The sequence below is a fragment of the Bombus affinis genome, chromosome 4 (genome assembly GCF_024516045.1).
Source record: "Bombus affinis isolate iyBomAffi1 chromosome 4, iyBomAffi1.2, whole genome shotgun sequence".
NCBI lineage: Eukaryota > Metazoa > Arthropoda > Insecta > Hymenoptera > Apidae > Bombus > Bombus affinis.
Window position 1 is genome coordinate 14,496,191 of NC_066347.1, and position 21,853 is coordinate 14,518,043.

The following is a 21,853-nucleotide window of genomic DNA, read 5'->3' on the forward strand; positions in this document are numbered from 1 at the left end:
TCGAGGATAATGTTTCCTAGCTGTCGGTTGGAGGAAGTAACGTTATATCGCGTCAATCTCTTTTGAAAGTGACACTGTATTGCTCGCAATTGTACGAGTAAATCAGAAAATTAAGGGTACAGTGTTTTTATCGTATCCCGATTTTATTTTTATTTATTAGAGAATCTACCTGTTACTAATACGAAAAATAAGTCTGTTAGGTTCGAACACAATTGTGTCTTTCTCCCACGACAGAAGAACATTGTAGCAGAAAAATATTGTTCGTCGCAGAAAGAATTATGAAATTACGTATCACCAAATTCGGTTACGGTATTTTCACCGAATTATAGCGTTACGTAACTTCCAAGAATCGTCGTACGCGCATCAAGAAAACGACTCTAACGTTTCCGCCGTAACATCGTCGAAATTCTCTTTTCTTCTTGCTTTTTTCCCCCCCTTCCTTTTCTTCTGTAAGACGATAATAGTCGTAAAGCAGGTTACGCGTCGCTCTTACGCCCGTGGGCACCAATGTAAAGCTCACCTCGTAACATCTAACTCGAAGGAACGAGTTACTCAACACGCTTGCTGATTGTTACGTGAGCGGTAGTTCTGTAACAAGGCGTTACAGCGTCCCTCGTTACGAATTCGTTGGATCAAGCGTGAAACAAAACGACGTGACTTAAATATCGACGTTACGTCCGATAGCCGCGACAGCTGATTTTCTGTTCGAGTTAACCCATGGAGGAATATGGATCAATTTCCACGAACACTTAATACGATCCCGATGATAGAAGATCAGAGAGAGAATTCTTCGCTCTCCGTTCCTCGCAGATTTATGTAAGACTAGCGCAATTCTTTTTGCACCTGAATCGTAGGTAATTCTCTTTAGAATCACTCGTACAACCACTTTTTCCTCGTAGCTTCTTTTAAAATACTTTGGAAAACGAGAACTCTCCGAGTTATTCGTCCTTTCTAATAGACCGAAGAATCTTAGTTTGATCGGAAGAAATTCAAATCGCAGATTATTCGTCTATAACGTGTAACGCGCAAAAGAAATATCGTTTACACGTAATACATAAAGAAAAGACAAGAAGGTAAAGGTAAGCTTCATTTCCTCGTGAAACAGAGATCATCGTGCGCCGTAAACATTAAAATTTATATTCCAGCCATTATCGTTTTCATGGTGCAGGAAATGCCGGTCGTATCTCACTCGAGACACGAAACAACCGAGAACAGTTTTGATACGCAACATTGTACCTAACACATCATCCTTCACCTTACTTCATTTATCTTCTAATTTTACCGTGTCTACTTGTTGCTTCACGGATTGGTTCTTGCCACGGAATCATGTCCATTGGTTCACGCGTGAACTTTTGTGACATGAGAAAATATACGGCCACGATCAAAGATTGGTCCGAATGAAAGAATTTGAATGAAAGAATTAATGGCTCTCGAAAAGTTCTCGTAATCCACAAACTATAAAGTCGTATTCACGATGAGATTTTATTTTTGGAATTTTATCTTTGGAATTTTTAACAACCAGAAGCGTATTATTAGCAATTTATTTGCTGCTTTCTGGCGTTAGTTAGAACGATGATTTAGCAAACTTTTAAGTAATACACATATGCTACAAGGAGATTTATAGATACAAATTATTTAAAATATACAGCATTACCCAATCTCATAAAGCGATCAATTTTCTCATTCCAGTTATAATTATTTCGATTCTGAATCCCTAATAGTTCTTGTTTCTATATCCTGGTCGAATTTTATTTTAATTCTGTCTATTTTTTTCAAACTTATCTAATTACATCACAGACATATTCAAACATTTCACAATCACGTTGACTACATAGTTTAATCAGTCATACACTGTACTCTAATTCCAGGTACCGTGACCAAACGATTCTTGTTCGCATTTTAAATTCTATCCTTTCAAATATTCACGTAATATTATTATTATCACGTTTCCATTGTGGCTCAATAGTACAGAAGGAACAGTTAGCACGTTCTATCTATAGATACATAATATGTATTCGTTTCCTGTAGAAATAAGTAACTGGTATGACACTTAATCGGGATTTAGTTTTCAATTGAGTTCAAATTAGATCACGTATATAGCCTTTAGTTGCAGTCGAGTTTTTTTATATAGAAAATAATTCTTAATAAGTCTTGGAAATAAAAATGGCGTGCAGTACGTAAGTTTTAGTTATGCGGGTAATTGAGCTAACCATTCGTAAAAATGTGGTTGATTCAGATAAGGTGATAACCGAAGAAGCACGCGTCCAACAAGGACTGGACCAGCATACCATGCATTATGCGTGTTCCATAATTAATCGCGCCACGCCCTTGCCAGAAGCTTCGAGGACTGGGTGCGTAATCTTATGCACACCTACCGCGTATACGTAAACGCATTGAATGTTCAGGTTTCGTTTCTGAAAGTTTCGGTGAAGAAAGATTCTTCAACGTGAAAGACGAATGGCGGACGTGTTTCACGGATAGGAAATTTGGAAGACATTTCTTCGTAGAGGTTTGTGGAGTTATGTTCCTAGGAGAAACGAATACGTAGCGTTCAACGCAATAGTTGTATACATAGTATTTAACGTTACAGCTATGAAAATCGTCAGAGCTATTGGATTCCGATTTTTGAAAATATAATTACTGTAAATGCATCAACTGCTGAGTGAGAGTTGGTAAATTGCGAGAGAAGGAACTGTCGTTAGAACGGAAGTGATGCCTTGCTTAGACGTGATCGATGGTATTTCATTTCGAAGAATTTCTCTATTGAACATAAAAATTTCGTTCGATAAAAATAAATTTATTTGCGGATAATAAAACGTCAAACGAAGAAGATAGCGAGAAAATCAATACTATATGGAAGGACAAATTACGCAGACACGAAACACGCGTCGTATCCTTGCATCATTTTGTTTCGATTTATTCATTCGGGAAGTTAAAATGTTATCTATAAGATTGTAAAATGGAAAGGTTTTATGTAATATACGAAAAAAAAAAGAAACAGAGAGTTACGAAAAAACGATGACCATCGAGACACTCTTTTATACTTAATCACTATCAACGCGGTAAACGAATATAAATTTTATTTTTTTGTTTGCCATTTTTAATGAAATTTAATAGCTCGTTGGAGCAATCGGTTTGTACAAAACAGTTTAAATTTCAATTCGAGCATAAATAAAAACGAAAGGAAATCTTATATAATGTGGTAAGAATGTTCTGTAATGAAATAAAATGTTTTGCATGCCATCCTTATAAGGTCATAATCGAGACTATTCTCCTTATTATCTTAAAGCATCGTATCGATATTTATCGAAGGGTAACGACGCAATTCACTGTTACACGAACTGTCACGTTATTCATCGCCTACCATAACTAACAGGTACGGAATATCGTTTTGAAACTCTGTCGGCCTACAAAAGTGCTTGATAAATGAGAAGAACGTTTCTTCATCAAAATGTCGAGCTGTATTTGCAATTTCTCAAATAACACCTGCAATCGTCCGACTTTCCTCTTTGAAATTCTGTTCACTGTACATTCTTAAAAAGTTGAAACGAAATACAAATATAGAACGGATATAGTCTCTTGGAAAAGTCGTTTCTTTTGCGCATATATGTTAGAAATTTATTATTTTAAAAGATTTGAATTAATTATTTGAATTCTTAAGAAGTTGAAACGAAATACAAATATAGAACAAATATAGTCTCTTGGAAAAGTCGTTTCTTTTACTCATATATGTTAGAAATTCATTATTATTTGAACTCTTTATCTCGTTATTTTATATTATAATTTTATTTTCTATCGCGATACATCTTCATAATTGGCAAAATATTGGACAAATTTTAGATAGTAACATACGCAGAACATTTGTTTATAAAAACTATGTAACAATAGATTTTTACACCACTGCAATTCTCGATCAATGAAACGATAAATTACGATACCTGCTTAAGAGGCACATATACATATAAGATGTAATACATATAATACATATAAGATATGCTGTTATAATTATAAAATTAAAAAAGTAATTGGTTTATATTTAAACGGCATTTGGTATAAACGGTACAATTACACGGATTCATGGCCAACGAGTTTAATCGCAGCCATCGCATCGTTTCGATCGGCTCATGAATAAATTCATGAAAAGGCGAAAAGTTCGAAATCATTGCTCTGTGACTGGACTCGATGCAATACCTGAATGGCATTCGATTTCGTTGCAACTTCAAGCGAAACCCGTGTATAGCGTTACAATGCGATTGCGATGGATTTGTTGCCCAAGTTTCGTTCCAGGAGCTTGGTTTCTGTACAGCAACAGATTGCATGGCAATCCATATCGATTGCGTCGTTGATGTCCGATAAATTGTTTCTGCTCATTATCGGCCGCAGACAGAATCAAAGTTGCACCAGGATAAGATACCAGCGTATCTGGTTAATTCGCGAATAATGTGCACTGTTTCCAAACGTCTATGAGAGTGTAAATATCGTGCAAACTGAGCGTAGTTATTTCACGTAGTTAGTTCGCCTAAAGAACGCATTCCATAAATCAATCATTAATATGTTAATTCATGTCAGTATCCACGTGTTCCATTATCAAGCGGAATAAGTATTTTATGTCGACAGTATAATTGCTAGAAAATAAATGTTCCTTCAATGACGGATGAAGGCTTTCCTTCGGAAAATGAATTTCCATGGCTTGCTATTGCAACGAAACGAAGATTCCTATTTAACGGCGAATTAGTTTTGCAGCGAAACTCGATATCGACATAAAAGAATTCTCGATGATAATTGATCGCTTAAATTACACGGATTATCGATAGTTTGATAAGATACTCGGACTGTGTCGGATTAAATCTCCGATTAAATGGCTTTTAATAAAGAGACAAACAAATCAATAAAAATATTACGTGTATGCGATGAATCTTTGCTGCCAAGTAAGACGATATCGTGCATCATTGTCTCTGTAGAATGGATTTAAAAAGATACGATTTGCTTAATTACGATGTAGACGATCGCCTGGTACAATAAGATGAAAGAGGATACGAGGGAATTAATTGATCTTGTCTATAAATAATGAATGAAGTAAATTACGAGTTACTATAGACACGGGTTATGCGAGAGAAATCGTTTGATGGTAGTGAGCATCGGCGAACGATAAAGGTCATTACAATGGCGTGAAGAGATAGAGATATGCCGTAGGGTCAGATAATCGATAAAATCGTCATCAAGGATAACATGGCGAGTAGGACCAACGTCCTGGAAGATTAATTTATGTAAGCTCTCGGCTTTGTAACCTTTTCCATTCTTCGGCACGACTGAAAAGTTTACGGAGCCACGGAAATTCTTGCGAAACTGTAACAAATTTCTAGTCGTGACTACTGTTCGAAGAGGTTTATAATTACGCTCTATCCAATGAGAATAACTCACGGCACGATTCAAATAGTAAAGCCGTATTTCACACCAAATTTGGCTTCCACTGTCAATTTTCGTTTGCGTCGCGTTAAAACTTTCAAGATACGCCTGACAACCATCAATTATTTATTATGCTTAAATTTTATTTCATTGATTTTTAACTTTTTGTTTTTATATAGTCGATACCTCGGGGTTCTTACATACAACGAGGCACAGAGATATATTTTATGTTCTTCGAAGTTTGTTATGTAAGAAAAGTATAATATAAGAAATGTATTAAAATAGCGTATGTTAATGAAAGATTATTTATTGGGCGCAAAAGAAAATAGTTACCAAAAAAATTAATACTAGAGCTAAGGTGAACTGCATACGTGTTAAATAATTCATAGAATAAAAATAAGAATATAATTAAGTGTCGAGAGATGTATTTAAATTAACTGTAGATCAGTTTGTTACGTAATTATTCATTTATATGTATAATTGCGTAATAAATAATCAGTTAGGTATATTTTAAGATTAGTACATTTTATAAATAATTTTTACGTGCGCATAAAAATTCAAATGAAATAAAATTATCTTCGATCACGTACCACATTTTTAATAATCGTTTCAGCCCTATTTTTTCGCTGGAATACAACATTGCGATATTATCTTTTTCCTCTTCGCGGTATAGATTACATAAAATCTCATACAATATTCAAATAAACAATATTTCTTTTGCACTCGTGTCCTTCTCGAGCATTCTACATTTCCATGACAAAATTAGCTACCTGGAATAAATTATATGTTAATCAAATTCTCTCCTATAAGAATCGATCAAAAAGGATGAAGTATTCAACTTTTGAGAAGTAACAAATGTCATTCATAGTAACGCAACATCGAACAACTTACCGTTAGATTCACGTAAGTTCTCCTTCCATTACGATATTCCAGAAAACATGTACCTGCCGTTAGTTGGAACTTTCAATTCGCGAGGCCGCTGAATGAAAATCGAGTTATGGGAAGGAGGTGGTAGGGAGCAGCAATTCAGAAACGAACGTGTGGTCTCAATTGCAAACTCGTCTACGATTCAAAGATCGAAGGGTCCCTTAGACCCTTGGATCAAGGGAACAATGCCGAGCGATTCGACGTCCATTTGGTCGAGTTGCCAAGGATAGATCGAGGCAACGTCCTGTATCGCTTATGTAACGCGTGTACCGACACCACGACCGTGAATTTATCGATCCTACAGTTTATCGTCGACTTTGCTAATCTTCAACTGGCGATCCACTTCGCTCTTCGTCCGTGAAATTGTCGTCGATTATAAAGGCAAGAATCTTCGCGGGACTGACAGGCGGAAGAACGATCTAATCAATTTGCAACAGCATAGACTCGTTCCTCGAGCGTGACACGTCGATTTTTTGGACCTTTACACCGCTGAACGATGTGAATTAAATTCTCTTTCTTTTTGTCAAGTTGATCAATACGATGCTAATCGTCGGATATATTGAAAAAATTATCGAAGTTGTGATATTTGAAAAGTTATCTGTTTATTAGGACGGTGTAGCTTAGATTACAAGCGCTGATTAACGTCTCGATTCCTTAATTAGATACTTTCGTAATTCCAGGTGTTTTATTACTTTGTCCTACGGGTATTTATATTTCCAATTTTCTGAAAAAGTTTACTTTTTTTAATCTTGTCACTGTCTTAATAAACCGATGATACGAAATAAGGAGAAAAGTGAGCTGAACGACGGACTATTCTGATGTTTCTGGTTACTTAACCGTTTGAAGTTATTAAAGCAAACTGCTACGAGAATTATTCTATAATGCAACTGCACTATGTAAAACATTGGAGAAATTCGGCGAAACGAAATCCATGATCGAAATAGGTCATTTTACATAATACACCCTGACTGTTATTACTCATAGCTGGTTCTTGAGCGCGTAGGCGTTCGCGTGCTTTCATGGAACCCGAACAATAGATTATGGACATTTAAAGGAACAATAGAAATTGAGTTCATTATTCTCGCACGGCTGAAATAAAATTCGATAAAGAGGGGTGCAGCAGAGATATCGAAAGCCGTAGAAACACGACTCGATTGTTCGCTATACTCTCTTTACATATTGTATAATTTCTCGATGACATGATATATTAATAATCAAGAACGCAATTGGAAATGAGCATCGAAATATTGAAATTGCTAGAAATTTTACGATACATACAGTTACACCATGTCCACGTACATTAATTAATTCTATACGTGTATAAGATGTAGAACTTCAATTACCAACGTACCGATTAACGATATATCAATTAATGGAAAATTTAGAATAATTAGAAATTTAGTTATAAGATACGTGTATAAGATGTACGGTAGAACTTCAATTACCAAAGTACCGATTAACGATATATTAATTAATGGAAAATTTGGAATAATTAGAAATTTAGTTAGTTGCTTGTTAAACCTTGTAGAAGAAGGATTGGAAAACAATGAATTAAAGTCGAATAAAATTATTACATTTGTATTCAAAAAATGTTATTTCTGTTTTATATTAATTTCAAGGTTTATAAAATTCAATCTATAATTTCATCTGGCCATGAGTCGCCAATAACTTATCATAATGATTCATACAACTATAAACTATCGATTTAAAAAGGGAAAACCCGCGTGATCAACGTGTTACTGTATTTGCATACATACAACTAATTAACTTAAACGTTGTCTTTTCATTCATGTTCTTCTCGTACACTTAAATGATATTATTGGAATTCATGTTTATTTTCTTGTCGACGGTACTACATCACACGTGACAACACTCTTATTTTCTCAATTACTTTTATTCGTAGAGCTATATCACGGTCACAAACACAATGGGAATAATTAATTGAAATGCTTGTGAATCGTGCGGTTTCATAGTACGTTGATGGAGCAAAGCAGAGCACGACATTCTTTGCAAGGGTTTGTTAAAAAATAACACCGCTGAAGCGGATACACCCGACAGCTGATTAATTGCGACTAAATATAGACGCAACAATAATAATACGAGAAGCTCACGATTCATAGACGTATGCGCGTGGCAATGGTTGCGTTGCAGAATGCAGACTTTCAACAGTTTGAACTTTCGACGTCGAGGGGAAGAAATTCACCGCGTATCACGGCCAGTAAGAATGTCTCGAGAGCTTTTACGAAGGCAGTTCAACAGCGATATTTTTTACTTTATAAGAAATACATATTACTTTCTACTAATTATTAATACTGTCTTTCTTAATTGAAACGTCCTGTTTAGAATTTTGTCATTTTTCAAGATATATCGAAACATTTGAAGTTTCCCATATTTCTCATGCTTTTTATTCTTATGTACATATGTGTTGTTTATTTTAATTAACATTTTAAACGATACAAGAGATTGTCGAACTTTTCTAATTCGTAACACACGACGATAACTATAAAGAAAAATTCTTTAAGACGAAGTATATATGTAAGATCATTTCCAAAAAGAAATTGAACGTAGATCGATCCGGTTATCAAGTATAAAATTGTTCGAAGTTTATAAGAATATTTAGCTTTTTTATTTAAACGTTCCGACAGCAACGTGTTTACAACGACGAACTTAGCGCGGGGTAAAAACGTGAAACGGCATCGATGCGATCAATGTTGCAGTTTACCTTGTTTTTGTTAGGTTATTTTCCACTTCAGTGAAGAATTAATCGATAACAGCGGGTTGAGACCTGATCGGTGTTCATAAGATTCTATATCGAAGAAACTGTATGCAAGGAATGATAGGAATTTAATCGAAGAAAAAGAGAAGGATTTCGCGTCAGATAAATAAACAAGATGATAATGTTCAGTCGTAAACAGGCAACGAATCGTCTAGATCCGTATACTTTAATCCCTCTAAACATCAGCTAACTAATACATAAATAACCTCGTATGACATTCGTACATTGTAATCATGTTTCCAAAACGCGGAATTGCGTTAGCTCGAGCATTTCGTTGCAGTAAGTCAGACTAGACTCTACACCAATTGAAATTGCTCGATGTACTAATCTACAGAAACTTGCAACTTGAGTCAGTTATATAAAATATTTCAAAAAACGTAAATATAATCAACTTATACTATAATACGTGTTTTATTTATACGTGGTTATTAAATGTGTGCCTGTGTCAAACAGTTACTGGAAGCTGTGTAATGTTTAAAGTAACAATATTTATGTTTTATGGTTTCAAAATGAAGATAAAACTCAATAGTCTTATTTGCAATATTTGTTACAGTATTATTAAAAGAATAGAAAGAGTGTTACGAAAATCATGTGACCTTCGTTCGGGAACGTTACATTAAGAAAATAGAAACGTTCTAAAAATTGAAAGTATTTGAAAGGACGATCTAATATTCCGCTGTGTAAATATTTTCTGGGTCGCATTAGCGTTTGTAGTTGTAAAAGATCAAATTAGATCATCTCGTCCTTCTAAATGTCTACCGAAACCAACAAATACCCATCAAGCGCATCAATGAAGTATTCATCGCAACGGTATACAGTTTCTATGATAAATCACCCTACCTGCTTCACAATTTAACGACGAGTCTATCGTGTCATAAAATTCAATTACGATTCTTGAAGAAAAAATAAAGTTGGAAGTCTGCCTAGAATTAGACACGCGTACGCTTGAATTGTCGAAAAGTCGCTGTGTAGAAATTAGTTAGGTAGTTTTCAGGAAACAGCCAGAAGCAAAATATTCGAGTTTAGTCTAATTAAAGTTCGCTCGACTCGTTGGACGTGCCTGAGAAGAAGAGGCACGCGAAATATTGTAACGAATGTTCTTTGCGAAAAATAAAGAGAATAAACGTGAATGCAAAAAAATTGCGAATGAAGAAGAAGCGGAGAAGGGAGAGAGAGAAAGAGAGAGAAGAACAAAAAGGGAGAGCAGGAGAGTCTCGTAATATGGTAATGCCACACGTTCAGTGGGGCATAGACGTTACATAATGGTACATGGGAGTACGCGAGACATCGCGATACACAAACTGGCTGGCTATCAGAAACCTCGATGGTATTATGCAACAGACACACGAGTAATAAAAAATCGAGAACATCATTACGAAGGTGCACGGGCATGATCTATAAATTAGATCGTCGTTCGCGCTGATTCTGCACAATATCTTCGTAATTGTGTATTCTTTCGTTTCGCGAATAGAACGAACGATGGTAAAAATAGCGAACGAGGAAAAAGAGCAATGGAAAATGAATAATTTCGAATTAATAGAAGTAAACGCGGTTAATTGGAATCTCTCGATAACTGTTAATTAATCGTCGAAGAAACGCTTCAGTCGTGACTAATCCATAGACAATTATCATAGATGCGTCGTAGAGCGTTACGTTTCAATAACGGAGTACACAATATTTGCAGCAGATAAACGCGTGATTAGGGCATAACTTAGTCGCAACGAAGGCTTAGTCTGAATAACAAAAATTTTATTCGATGCCTTTTTTTATCTAAATTCTCCTCTTTATCGGAACGATATTTGTGTTTACATAAAGGAAGAAGATAACAGTACGTTAAAAACAGAAAACGTACAAAACAATGTCTGCGGTGTACTAATATTTTCCAAAGTTTCCGAACGCTTACGTAAAGGCAATATATTATCAATAAGTTGGAGATAACCATAGAAGAAAACATCGTATCCCTGCGATACACGGTCAATGCGAATTCTATTCTCTTTCCTTAATTTCTTTTATTTGTTCCTTTTTTCGAACGAACGACCGTCTACGAACATTCGCGGACAAAGATTAAAAAGGACCGTCTGCGAGCCCATGATTGCCTTAATACAACGGTTTGACTCATAAACTTGTTAGTCAAATGAGGTCATCCGTTGATCAGTGGACGGAAAGTGATTCACTGACACTTAACGTCGTGTATGATGTAACTCAAGATAGCTGGAGACGATGATACAAAGTAGCTCCGAAATCATCCGTAAACTACCGCTAAATGACGGTCTACGGTCTACAGAAACATTGGAACAAAAAATCAGGCATTTAAGGCAAGATAGTCTTATTTCTCCTTCCTTCTTTTGTCTCTTATCTGATCTCAATCTGCTATCACTGAAATATCATGGATCTTTTACATATGTTCATACATATGCTGTATTACGTAAGAGCATATCTAATCAGTCATTCCCCAATTAACATTCATCAGGAACGACGATACATCTTTCCGAAAGAAAAGATCCGTCACGAGTATAATTAGTCGCCGCTGATAATCATTGCGATTCTGAACGCATTCAACTGTATTTCCCTTTTACGATCGTGTAATACGCAATCGAAAGCGACACATGTCACGCGAGTTCTCGCGGATTGCTCTTATCTCGAACGATTATCTCCAGTTTCGTAAGTCAGAACTGCAGCCCGATGTTCGAAATAGAGAAAGTTTGCAAAATTTGCAACACGCGTGATTCGTGCGGTTTGTGAGAGACGTTGTAGTTGCTTTAAAGTATGTAATATTTCGTACGGGATCTTAAAATTTGCTTAAAAATTGTTTAAATTAGGCAGCGGCTATTGATTAATAATTTCGTATGGTAAATAGCGTTTCTATGCAGACGTAGACAAATTTCTAGCATTCACAGTTTTACTATTTTCGATAATTTGTCTGCTTGCTCGTGAAGCTTCACGTTACAACCCCTACGAGATAAGTAGCATTAGCCATCGTAGACATAACGTTACGTCAAAGATTCCCTCGTTTAACAGCATTCGTAGAATCTAGATAATTTTATCATGTCACGTGATGATCGTTGATTTTCTTTATCAAAATACACATAGATATAGCTTAAATTGCATAGAATCATATATTTTTCTTTCAATAGCGTATTTATGGTACGAGTTTATAATTAAATTTCGAAGATTCTTTTTAAATCAAAGTAAGAATAAGAATAAGTAGGAAGAGTAAATTAATTTTCGAAAACTCCTCTAAAAAGTATCAGGCAATAAATTTACAAATAACACAGATATCCTCAAGTATCACGAATTCTTCTTTCGCGGATAAAACTGTCGTCTACACTGAAAATAACTTTCATCTAATTATCTGAATTAGCGATAATCATATTCGTTAATATACCAAATCGCATCGATCAAGTAGAACAAAGATCAAGTAGTTAGAACGGTAATCTTCGATAATAGCCTTGCCGAGCTCGATCGCGTACTCCCAAATCCATTCTCGTACCTTTTCATCTTTCACAGATTACAAAGTAACCAAACGTTTCGACACATTGCCTTCTCCCAGTTCATCCTCTCGCGTGCTCCGGCGTCGTGGATCGCCCACGGCTCCTTCGAATCATGGTATTTTTGAGCGAGTCGGCTAACTCTGATCGCGATTATGTCGCTGGTATTGCGAAATCCTCTTCTCGGAGTATCTAGGTACTCGCGGCGACGAAAAGGGAGCCCGCCGACTCTCACGGGAGCGCGTATCCTGGTACATTTCGTAATGGCAATCGCGAGGTTCGTCTACGAGGTCGGCTCGGTTCGCGGCACCTACTCGCGGTTAACCGCTCGCAGGTCGGCATAATGCACGCCGATTTCGTCACCGTCGAGCCTCGAACAGTCGACAATAGAAACGCGCATGAAAGGTTACGTGCAACGGATTCTGCCACGGCTGCTGGAACCGTTGGGGAGTCGTTATGAAATTCGAGGCGTTGTAATATTCTTCTGGAGTGCAGTATTCTTAGGGTCTAAAGTAAAAGCCACCACGTTGTTCACTGAGATTCGGTATCAGAATCTTCGTTGTGGAGGAATCACGAACGAAGCGCAGATTCGAATTGAAACGGTCTGCCGATTAATTCTTCGATCCTTTGTTTACAACTTGCTTGAAAAAGAAAGCTACGATATAACTCCGTTTATTTAGAACGAGATTCCAGTTAGGACCTGATCGGTCTTGTGAGATGAATTCATTTATTTGAACGTGAACTTTTGATATTTAAAGAGAAAAGTCAGTAGATAACAGGAAGAATCAGGCAATTCCAATTATGTAAACTGTTTATCCATTGATGAGCTAAGATAGCGAAGTTCCATCATATTCGACGCGTTTAATAATTAACGTACTATTATAATTCAATTAATATAAAATATTATAATTCGAGGAGAAAATTCAAAATATCTCGTATTCGCTGTTGGATAGTTTCGTAACAAGGCGTTTTGACGACGATGTCGTTAAAATTGTACAAACAGAGTCGTGACGCAAGAAACCATCTACCCACGATCGTTTTTCTGAAAATATCAAGCGATGGCGATCGTCGTCTATTGTTTCGCGTCGAACGCCACCCAATTGCAAAAGAGGGACACGTCCGCGAGAAAATCTATTTTGCAATCGACTTTGCGCCCTAAATGGCTTGCAACGGATCGTCGTAGGTACTCGAGGCATTTGGCGATCGGTTCCATGCCGCGTTTAGCGCCACGGAATAATTGCCGTTTCGCCGCAAGTAGTTATCATCGAGATTATTGTAAAGATACGATTGTTTCTTCGGCCGAGACAATTATCTAATCTCTGACACGGAGATGAATGGCAAATTTTGTAGAAAATTGGTTTAGTACGTGTATTTGTTGCATGTTGCTCGTTTCGTTGCATTGAATACGTGGGTGATATAATTCGATTGTTTAGCGTTAGGAATTGACGTTATACAAGCGAAATACAATGTTGAAATGCAGCGTCGTAATGTCGTTTGAAAAGAAACTATAAAACTTTTATGTCCGCTATCTTGTAATAATATCTGTTTTTATGTTGCAATATCTGCTTGGATAATTAGACATATGATTCATTACTTACCGTTATTTATTATATGTTGTAAACTTCTTTCCGGTTTTGATTAGCATAAAATATGTTATGAAAATGAGTTATACCATCTGTTTGGTTAACGTTAAGAAGAAACTGTTCCAACAGAAATTAATTTGATTCGATCGAAGAAGCCATAATGCGAACAAGGCTTAAATCAATTTCCAGCGAATCATTATATGCATACATCTAAATTCATTAACTACCTACGTATTGATTAAAAGCTAACAAATCTGCTATTCTCCTATCATACAGTTAATCTATCCTCAATTTCGTTTCAAACTACGAACCTCGTCTTTCACAGTTTAATAATTTGTTCGTTTTACGCTGTACGAAAATCTCTTTCTTTTATTCTCGTGTCAAACGGCACGTCTGTTTCGCTGTTCCACAAAACTCGATCGTAAAACGTTACTTGTTGTATCTGTTCGTAGGGCGACGATGCGTTTGTAAATACAGAGATGACGGTGGCCGTGTTGCCGGCCATGATCATACACGGGGTTGTCTAATTTTACCGCGACCCCCAGCTCTGGATTACATAAATTATTTCGTAAGCGTAAAACCGGCGTTTTACGATCCCTTCGTTCTAAAAAATCATCCTCACCGTGGCTCCGTGCGTGCTTCCAGTCGCTCTCCAATTTACCTATCGCTTTTATCTGTTTCTTTTTTCAGAGGAAGATTTGCTCCTTCGCTGTAACATCGTGCGTGGCACCATCGTCGACTCGCTTTGATGCACGTGGATAATCAATTCCGTTGTTCGAGGAACACTGCTAACAGGGAACGCGCTACCACCACGATGATAGCGCCACTTTCATGGCCGAGCTCAGGTCAAGGAGTGAGTATAGGTTTTCTTCGGGGAAACGCTAATTTATTCCATACTCGAAAATGTATTAGGTCGTGTTACGGACGTACTTATCTAACGGCAATCTCGTTTCTTCGGACCTCCGAACGATTTCCTTTTATTTTCCTAAAGATTAGAAAATTGAAAGAGGGAAAAGAAACACCTGAATTGGATCGAAAATGAACGGAAGACAAAATTATTTAATTTCGAAGATCGTAGCGTGGAAACATTTCTATTGACAGAGATCTGACTTTACGTTGATATGTCATCGTTAGTAACAGTAATATCGCATACTAGGAGATATATCACAAAAGAAATTTCAAAATTAATGCCTGAACAACGATTACGATACTATAAATGAAAAGAAGAAATCTAGTACAGAGTATAAACAACGGCGTTTCAAAATTTATAACCGAAACTTAGTATTCGTAAAAAGTATAACACGTAGTCTGTTGTTAAAGATTTTAAGAAAAGAAAGTACGCTTTACATAACGCAACCGGAATTCGTAAGCCTAAAAATAGAGGCTTATCTAGGGTTTCTCAGGTTCACCACTGTGTTACTGTCTTCCACTTATCAGATAATATCCCGTAAACGTAAAACCAGTTCCTGCATCGCTGCTTGCCTCCATGTTAAGACGATTATGATCGTTTCGTGGTATTCGACGATCGATATGCCTCATTGCGGGTAACACAATGTTAATTTTCAGCCGACACGTTCTTGCCAAACGACTGGTTGCGTTAAGGATTCTGCAATGCGGGGGAATTAACGCAACGACTGCCGACGTCGACAAACGCAATTTCCCGTCGCTGGCGGTTGAACAGCACCGTGACATATCATATCAGTGGAACAACGTGAAGCCGTATCCTTGGACGAGTTGGCTAAATAGACTGTTTATAGAGTAGACATAGTGTTTTGAATGTTCTACGCGTCGATAAGATAAGTAGAACAAAATCGATTTTGTCGAAGAACGATATATTTTGATCGAGGTTTCGTGAAATTAATCTGACAGTATGACATTGGCACGAAGGAAGTTCATAATCGACTTCAAGGGAATTGCTTTGAATTTACCGCATTAATTTTCTCTTTTCTCGTGCTCGATGCTAATTTGAAGCTTTTTTGTCGCATGTGCGATAGTTTGGTTAGAGAAGTTGTGTAAAGGAAATTAGATTTTTGCCGATGATAATGGTTAAAAGTTTCGTAACTTGACTGAAGTTTTTCTTACGTATTGTAGTTATTTGCTTACATCAGATTACGATGCCGTGTTCGTTCTACGCGATTCCAATAAATTTTACATTTTAAATAAATTTTACAAATTTAATAAATGTTGGATTTTTAATTTACTTCGACGCTCGCATTACAGCGAACGATATTATCTTTTAACGTATGAATTTCCCATTTTCATTTTTATCAACTTTCTTCGCTTGGCTAAAATACTCGTGTTACTTACGCGATCGTTTAACGATTATTTTCATCGTTCCTTAAAATATCACCCACTTCGCACAATATTTTTCGCTTTCGTTTCGAATAAAATCTTCGTCGATCTTTGATCTTTCATATTCGATGTACACGACAATCTAACGATTAATATCGCGATACAGTACATCATCGCGAAAGTTTCTAGTAGAAACGCTAATATTCAGCGTTCTGCAATGCGTCCGATTCAAATGTCGACGGAGAAAGGCGGGTTTTTCGAGTGTCTGGCCGTGACCCGTTTCGAATTACATAAGTGAGAGCCGGCTCTATCTTGGCCCCAAAGTCGACTCGACCAGGATCGAGCGAACGAACGAACGAACGAACCAAACGTGCGGGGTGAACATCCAGACAAGGTCAGAGTCATACGATCGAACCACCAGGATGCACTTGCGGTGCAGCCTGCAAAATGCGCATCTACTCGATTTCTTCTTTCCTTTCTACTCGCGTGCACATGCCTATCCCCAGACGTAGCATTGATAGCGTCTTTGTTTGGCTGGACGGATATCTATTTTAATTCTACGGAACGTCTTCGTGCCAGTGAAATTAAACTGAAATTAAAGATGTTCCAGTATTTGGTAGATTCTGAAAAATGTCTGAAACTTAAACCGAGTGAAACTGATTTCTTTAAAATAAACTGAGAACGTGATCGTCCATACGAAGCTACTGGTTGATCCATAAGAAAAATATTTTTCAAACGAATTGAATTAATTCTTGAAGAAGTTGTTACTATCATTTTGTGTGTGATAGCAAATTTTGCCACAGAAAATCTATTAATTATTAATTACTTATTAACACTATCGATGATCTCAATGTGATTTTATCGCAGTCCATAAATGCTAACGAATCCATCCAATATTGTAATTTCGATCGAATTGATATTTCAACGTTACTATCGAAACATGTCCGCTCGTTCGCTAACGAGGAGCAGTTCGTTAACACTTTCTCGTTGGAAGGCTAAAATATGCAATCTCGAAGTATATCGGATAATTACACGCGGCGAAAAAATGAAAACCAGCCGCATTAACGAAACTAATTAATTCGATAATCTGACCACGATTGCTCTGCTTTTCCACCGAAGAGAACCTGATCCGAAGTAATTCCGTGTTGATAGAAATACGATGAAAAATCCGAAGAACGAGTTCGTAAGATCCGAACGAGGGAATACGACGACGACATAAAAATATATTCGTCGCGATCGTTTTCATCGCGTCACGTTCTGAAGTCTACTTGTATTTATAGATTGTCTCGAATTATTCTGATTGATATCGGTATTCGAGTATTACAACTTGGAAATATCTGTCACTTGCGTAACGTGAAGCCACGACTGAACCATGTAATTCGATTTTCACAGCCACCCAGCGATGATAAATTCGCGTATTAATACAATAGAAAAGTTACGGCTCCCTTTGAGAAATTAATTCCCTCACTGGTGAAAGACTTTAGTTACGACACTTTACATTCGGGAGACCGGCGTGGTATGCAGCCAGCACGTAATGCGCAAGAAAATTGCGAGTCGCTGTCGCTGCTGTTACTCGCAAGAATATGATGTGGTAATCCGCATGGAAGAAAAAGAAAGCGCATTTAGAACATTTACACGAACGTTAAACTGCAGAACGTGGATGATCGGTGTTTTATATCATAATTGTTCCTGAATGACGTGAATTGAATTCGAATCCGTAGTCGAATAGGTCAATGGTTTCTCCGAATGAATGGAAATCGGAGAGTTTGCGTTTTATGAAAGGAAAATTAGGGATCAAGATATAAAAATACTCGGTGTTTCTCCGATTCCACGTGGAAATAAATCGAATACTACGAATAGACTAGGAATAGACTATTCATGGTAGACGTAACATGACTGTAAATTTGTATTCAAACCACAGGATGCATACGGAATGCATAAAATATCCGCAGTAGAGTACGTCTTATAATTCTTAATAAGCAAGTTCCTATTTCCTAGTGCTATTTCCTTAATTGTGGGCATAAAAAGAATAACAAATTCGTATAGAAATCTATACAATCTAATTATCAATGTATTCGTGTCATAAAATTTCTTTTCGACGTACAGCTACCAATAGTAAGTTACCGTTGGACAGTGCCAATTATGAAATTTGGCAATCATAAACGTTGTTATAGCAGGCTACAGGCCTAAACGAAGCGACTAACGAAGTAAACGTCAACGTTGACACTGACACGCTACTAATGGGACAAAATTTAAAATATGCGATTAAAACGTCTGCAAGATTTAACAGTGCGATCTGACAGTTTCGGTTCGTGATTTTCTTTTTTTTTTTTCTCGTGCCTCTCATGGGAGAACGACATTTACACTGGACTTCGTAATTGAAACTCGTAAAGTCGACGCACGGATTTGTCCTGAGGTTCTTTAATCGGGTAACCTTACGTAATATGATCCAATTTAGCACGAGTTCGTTCGTTCGGTTTGTTCGTTCTCCAGTGGTACACGGCGGAGTTAAACGTACAGAGCAATTCTCTGGTCTCGCTATCACCGAGGAAATCGGCTAAGAAATCCGCAACCGCGTAAAAACTAACGTTACCACGCGGCCTGTCAATGTAAATTTAATTCGACTGGCGTTACATCGAGAATCGTGATAGGAAAAGCACACGGTTTGACGATTCGTGAAGGTAGTTTTACCAGACATTCGCGAGACAAGTCTCACCGGAAATTGAGAAAATTTGTATGCACATTTTGACATATGCGTTGCTTATTACATATACATATATATTGCTAATACTTATGCGACGAATGGCATCGTATATTAGTTACACAGTAATTATTATTACGTAATATATAAATTGAAAATCTAAATATTAAAAGAGATTATATAATATAACGATGCTAGAAGTTATCTTAGCTAAGTGCATCAAAAGGAAATCTTTTACGTCGAGCTTTACAAAAATTACGACTTCGACCGTTTGAAACGCCTCCAACTTCTTCAACGTTCACCCACCGCCCAACGAGATTTCCAGCAGGGAGACGAAATGTTACGAGCCTCGCTTATCTGCCGGCAATATCTGCTCGTTATATAAATTGAAATCTTTCCCACAATAGATTCTAGCATCAGAACACGATTCCACGATTACAACACAAACCTGTAATATGGAGCAAACCATAAAGTAAAGAAACATTTGCCATGGTATACTATTTCTAGCATTAACGGCTGCTCCAAATTCGGATCAATGAACATTTTCCAATTATCATTTGTGATTTCTTTTTGATCTTCGGCAAACACAACTTGATCGAATATTCGCTTTTGATGTGTATGCATCATCTTTATTTAATAATTTAATACTTATGTTATATGAAAATCCTGTTACAGTAGGAATTTATTTATTTGAACACCATTTAGTGGAACGAAATTTTAGTTAATACCCAATCGATTGAACTTTTGTCGATTGAATCACTAATCTCAGCGTAAGTTTCTATTATGGGAACGAGAAATACTATAGCGGGGAAAATTAATGATCTTATATTATATGATCTCCAACTATATGAACTGTTTGCCCTTTAACAAATTCGCATAAATAGAATCTACCGTGTACGAAACTAAATATAGAATAATGTAGAGATAACAATTCTGTTGCAGAAATTAAAAATGCGGGCTTAAATACAAAACTATGGAAAGTTTTCGACCAAAAATGTATAATTTGAATATATCGCATTGAAGGTATTTTTCCGTCTAAATCATCTACGAAACATGTTCGGTAGTAAGTTTAATAGGACTGTATTTTACAAACCGAAATAAATGTCATAGCTTCGCGATTCTCCTTGAACTCCTATTTTCGGACATTTTATCTCAGCAATATGTATACATATATTTAAATATATATACGTATATATCTTACTTGCAAATACTGTACTAACAAACATTATAAATTACAGAGATGTACACAAAAGTATCGTATAACAATTTCAAACTAGCGTAGTCCAAGGTAATTACCTACAATAATTTACTAACTGAGAGTAAAAGAACGTTCATTATGCAAACACCTTATGTGCACTAGAGTGCATATATTATAACCATACTTGCGTATTTGTACGCGAATATCGAGCAACGTGTATCCCTGTACAAATGTAGCGTGTTTCCTCGAAGCAACGCCGTTTACGCATCGCGTCGTGCGGAATAAGAGCGCTTTTCCGTTAATTAAAATGTCGCCCTGCACGGCCTCATTGGCAGCGCGTTTCGTGCACCGCGGACATTGTATTTTATTAAACCGTGATGCCTAGCTTCCGGCAAAGGATTTCAACTTGCACGGAGGCTGTTCTTCTTTGGAATGGTTGTTCCATGCGCCAGCCATTATGTCTGCCCTCGTCCGATCCCATTTCCTTTCAGCGTAAATCTATTTTTAGACGCGCTGCATTTTGAATTCGCACATCGTTTCTACGTGACCACTGGATCCCGGAATTTGTCATCTGCACTCTGCGCATGAATGACCGTCTCTGTTCGTGACACATACACGATTTGGAGTTTGGATAATTGTCAGATTTCCATTAGTTTGAAATTTTCGCTTCGAATGTGGGCCAACATGTTTCGAGAGAGTTTCGATCGTTGAGTGTTTCGCTTAATTGTAGAGTACGTTCTGTGACACGGTAGGCTCATAAAAGTATTTGGATATTCATCATAATATACGAGGTAGTCAGTAGGTAATTCATGGTACCAAATGGGGTCAGTGAGATTCTATTAAAATAAGACGAAAGTCGAGAATCGCAAAAATGACCGCGTCAGGGACTTCGTTTTTGAGAAAATTTATGAAGTGTACGTAAATTCGACCAATTCTCGGCTGGACAAGAACGAACAATCGACACGAGATGCAAAGATAAGTTGAAGATGAATAATACAATTGTGTCGTTTAAGTGCTCGTTTCCAAAGTTCACGTAATCCTTAAAAACTTGTTTCAACTGCTCGAGCGTAATTTATACATTTCCTTGAGCGTGGGCGTTTTAATATCCCTCACCTTCTCGTTTCGATAGAGCCACACACGAAAATTCGCTCACATTTTATCAGGAATTTTTTCGTTGGTGTCCTCGTCTCAAGGTCGGACGAGTCGAGTAAATTTAAAAATGGAGAAGTTCGGTCGGAAATGGGAACTCTCAGGTATATAATACGTAGAAAATTACGCGTGTCGATCGAGCATCCAGATAACTCATCGGCCCGAATAAATGTCCAAATGGGATACAAGCGGTGACTTACGCAAGATTTTTGATTGCTCGACGCTCATCCCAGTTACATAAACGGTAAAACGTATCCCTAGCAATTATGAAATGACGATTACACTATATCGTATTTTATAACTCTCCTGCTGAGTAATTCGAACATGGAATTC

General features: G+C 37.0%; 1 long non-coding RNA gene across 1 annotated transcript in view; it reads left to right on the plus strand.

The window, feature by feature from the left end:
- Window positions 1–20,199, plus strand: part of LOC126915548 (uncharacterized) — a 30,037-nt gene extending 9,838 nt beyond the window's left edge. The window contains exons 2-3 of the long non-coding RNA XR_007710244.1: window positions 14,871–15,033; window positions 15,747–20,199. This is a non-coding gene — a long non-coding RNA (uncharacterized LOC126915548). The remainder of the gene's footprint in view (window positions 1–14,870; window positions 15,034–15,746) is intronic.
- The last annotated feature ends 1,654 nt before the right edge of the window (window positions 20,200–21,853 follow it).